This window comes from Pinus tabuliformis, chromosome 4_1 (genome assembly GCF_031772625.1).
Source record: "Pinus tabuliformis cultivar Carrire ecotype Pingquan chromosome 4_1, CPIR1, whole genome shotgun sequence".
Lineage (NCBI taxonomy): Eukaryota > Viridiplantae > Streptophyta > Pinopsida > Pinales > Pinaceae > Pinus > Pinus tabuliformis.
This window is the reverse complement of record NC_142303.1, coordinates 868,533,828-868,538,533: the sequence shown is the minus strand read 5'-3', so window position 1 is coordinate 868,538,533 and position 4,706 is coordinate 868,533,828.

Below are 4,706 nucleotides of genomic sequence, written 5' to 3'. Positions count from 1 at the left end.
TAATAAAATATGATATAAAAATTAGATTAATATCAATAGTTAAAATAGAATAAATACTATACAAATAGTATGAAAATTATAATACAATATATAAAAACAGCCCAAACTTATTGTAATTAGTCAAAAGAATAAATTGTATTTATCTCTACTAAAATATTACAAAATGCAAACTAATTTTAATTTATATACGTAATTATAACTTAAAATTAATAATAATTCTTAATGTAAATTAAAGGTAGAAAACAATGAAAATGTGAGCTTCTTATCTTTTAAAGTTACATAAAATAATTGGCGCTAATTTAAATAATTCACATCAAGAATAGACTATATATGCAAAAAACTAAATATACTATCTAACTATTACCTCTCAACCAAGAAAAACTAAAACTAAAAAGGTAATTGTAACAATTTCTACCAGTTAAATTATCTTTGAATTATTCATTTATGAAACAATTCAACTAACGAAATAAAATAGATCACAAAATAATATACGTATATTAATTCAATTTATATAAAGAAAATAACATTTCCCTGCAATCTCAATTCCTTGAAACAATTCATAGAAACTCGGAAACGAGGAATGCTCAAACTAGTGTATCCTTAGGAAACAGGTCGCTGAAGGATGATTATGACTGAGTATGAATGAATTTAAAATTAAACTAAGATAAATGAAAGGAAATACAACAATTCAGTATTTGCTAAAAGATAAAAGTCACAGAACAAAAGAGTTCAAAACTTTTAGAAATCAAATTAAAAAAATTAAGAAGACAATAAAAGAAAAGTGACCATGCAAAATAACGCTGATTTAAGCATTACTTGATTTAATCAAATTAAATAAACACATTTACAAAAAGGATTTAAAATAATTGTATACTCACTGTATATTTTTCCAACATTTCCTTTCCTTACACTCTCTCCCCCTTTTCACTTTCCTAACTAAAGGTTTATATATATAGGGAAATATGACTCACCATGTTTCAATAAAATTTACCAAATCAAAATCGTTTATACAAAAATAAATTTCACTATTTTGACCCATTGGTCGAATATTAACTATTTAAAAGAAATAAGAATGAATATTAATAGGATATCCTTGCATACTTTGAGATAGATGAAAGGCATCGATGGTAACCACTTTCATTGAAACCAAGACCATCGTTAGGCGAACCTGAACAACCTATGAACAAATATGGAAAAAGATATTAATAACTTATATTGATATCAAAACAAGGTTACTACAAAATCCTCGATTATGTAGCGACCTTTTTAAAGTTAGAAAGCATAATCAAAATAAAAACATACCCCTAAAATATCTGACCTTCAAATATAGATAAATATAAAGTCTTTTTTAAACAAGATCGAATCTCGAGAGATAAAAACTATGACATTTGATTACTCAACGATTACATGTGTATCTCCTAACTGTGTTTTTCACCTCTGTTTCTATAGATTTTTTTTTGTTTTTATTTTCCTTTAATTGATTTAGGGCTTTAAGTTGATTGTTTTCTTATAGGAATTGATTAATACGATGCTTGAGGCGAGGTACTGTAATGATAAACTATTGGTGCTAGTACATATCGAATATGGATGGATGAGAGCCGAAATTTCTCCGAGAACATTTCGCTTAGTTATTGTTACCATCATGACCATATTAATCATTATTAGAAAAGCTAGATTTATCGTTAGTCTGAGACTTATTTTTCTTCAGTGAAGGCTCGATAGGTATTTCCATATCAATAATAACCTCCTTAACCGAGACTTTCTTCCCTCTATTATGACATCCCCTTGACATTTTCCTTTCAATTTGTTTAACTTTCAATCTAGATAGAGAATTATACTCAGGTTGACTAACTTTTTCTTCCTTTCCATGTTTAAATTAAGGTCTATGATTCAAGGGCTTTATCTCAACTCTTTTCTTAATTTTTTGTTATAATTCAACATTATGGAATTCTGTATTCTTAGCCATACTCCTAGTGACATGAATAAGTAGAGTTTAAGGGCTTTCAACCCCATTGCCATAAAAAAAAAATATGACTTCTCAACATGGAATGATCAAGGACATCTTCACTAACAATGTGATAATCAAGTGGAGTTGTGTCAACTAGTGGAGAACTGTGTGAAACACTAGGTGAAGATTTGGTTCTTAGAAACTTGGGATTTTTCATAACCATTACGAGCAAGAAAAGAATCTCAAACATCGCCATTTTTGGCCAAGTGATTCTTTACCAAAATGCAGATGAGGTCGTGATGGAAAAGGGACTTGTCATGATTTTTATTTTTTGCCTCAAATGCCTTTGTCATTTTGGCGAAGGTTTTGAATAAATAATATAGAAGGCTAATTTTATACCTTAAAAATACCATGATCAGGTGAATATGGTAAATAAACACTAACCCATAACACCATCCATATGTCATGTAACAGTGTAGAAAAAACAACAGATCTTTCCATTTAGGTTTGAGGAAAGAAATTGGCATGCCTTTAACATTGTATGCATAACTCTTGTTTGCCAAGAACTTCCTCCAAGGTATTTGACAGACAGGGAAGTTCTTTGAATAGTTCTTACCCTCCGTAGGGAGATGGGTCATTTTGTATATGAAATTAACACCCACGAAAATCTCCAAGTCACCGGACTTTGCCCTCTTTCCATTAAAAGTAGAGGTGAAGGTCTTCACTACTCCACCATTAAAACATTGACTCTTCCCTCTTTCCATTAGAAGTAGAGGTGAAGGTCTTCACTACTCCACCATTAAAACATTGAAAGATTTAGACTCACACCATCCAACCTACTAAAAAAGACCAAAATATTCATCATATGACTCAATGATATCACTGTTAACTTGCTTAATTATGATCATGAGGGGCATGGCTATAATTTTGGTGAAATTTGGTTGGAATTTGGTGTGAAGAGGAGGTAAAATGAGCGTAACAGAGGTTTGAAACCCTATCAGCTTGCAGAGAGGCATGCAAAGCCCAAATAGAGAAATAATATGCGTAGTATGTGGAGGTGAAACCCTATACTATGTATTAGATTATTGGGAAACACGATACAAAATGTACCAATCAACAATAATCACAACAAGTGGAGGGTCTTGAACTGAAAATTCGAGCTACGACAACGATTGACAATAGAAACATATGTCGATAACCGGGGTTGATAACTCAGATACACTATGACATGCCACCCAAAAATAGAGATATTTCATTCAACACAAATCCCATAGGATTTTCCCACCACCGCCACATATCACTGCATAACACATTGAGAAATTTCGATATCAATATGAAATTGCACATAAAACCATTTGTTGTATTATTAATTATTAAATTATTCGATGTGAATTAAACCGTAGAATTGATGAAACATGAATCCAACGCTTAATAACGATAAATAATATCACAAGGTGATGGAATGATAATACATAGCCGAGGGGAATATAAACATTTTCTTAAACATATACCCCTAAGTTACATCAAGATTCATGAGTAACCAATCATTCATAATCATCAGACACATATAATATATAAAATTTGTGGTTCACACAATTTTATCCAAAAATTAAAATAAGGACACCTATAACACAATGAAAACCTTAGCATTCATATGTTGGATAAGCTAAATAGGTTTATGGTCTCATGAAGTTGCCCATAGAACACGGTGTATCTCATTATCATAAAAAAATAAGAAACAACCTCATGCAACAAGAAGGACCTGCAACATTAGTCCAAAAAAAAGCTTGATTTGAATTTTCCAGTTCCTTAAAGATCATTAGCACGCTAATTATAAAATGAAAAGAGAGTCATCTAACAATCCAGATCAAAACTTGTAATTGAAAACCATTATCAACATTTCAGTTCAAAGCTAGTTATGAAGCTCAAAAGTAAGCAACTCAATCAAAAGAGGAGCCAATATCATGAAAAATGAGAGGGGAGTTTATTGGGTGGCCAACGTAAACTAAGAACTCCATTCTTCATAACTACTCCAAATTCTGGATTATTCATGTGGTAGGCTTATTGCTACATCCCTCATGAATGAATGAGAGTCGTGGCTATTTTGTACCTTAAATAAGTGACATATAACATTCTTTAACATTCTTTCAAGCCTCATATGTTCTTATAGTTGCAAGAAAAGCAATGTGTGATTTTAGAAATAGCTATATACAATATTTGACAGTCAATATTGGTGCCTCATAAAGTTGGTGCAATTATGTTTACGATATTATAGATATTATGAATATTATCCCATCTTAAATTACATGTGGTATGATCATATTTAAGTTAATTGTATTTTATTTAGATATAGAATTAAATTGGTTTACAGGTGGCAAGTGTTTTTTTTCATTTCCTTTCTTTTGAAAGTTTGGGCACTTGTTTCCGTGCTAAATATTTTCTTTAGATTCTTTGCATACAATTGCTAGTTATTTAAAGAGTTGTAATGGATAAAATATTACAACTATAAACCTAGATGCATATACTCATTAAATTGTTGAGAGACATTAACTTTTGATAAAGGAAAAATGAATTATGATCTATGGTACTCCCAACTGTTCTACATGATAGTAGTCATTTGGTATCCTTTCTTACAATTCACTTCATCCTTCTAATATCTATTAACTATATCTTCCTCCTAAATTATTTTGTGTGGACATACATTTTCAAGTTTGTGAATTTAAGTTTATTTGGATGATAAAAATATGTGTTGTGGAAT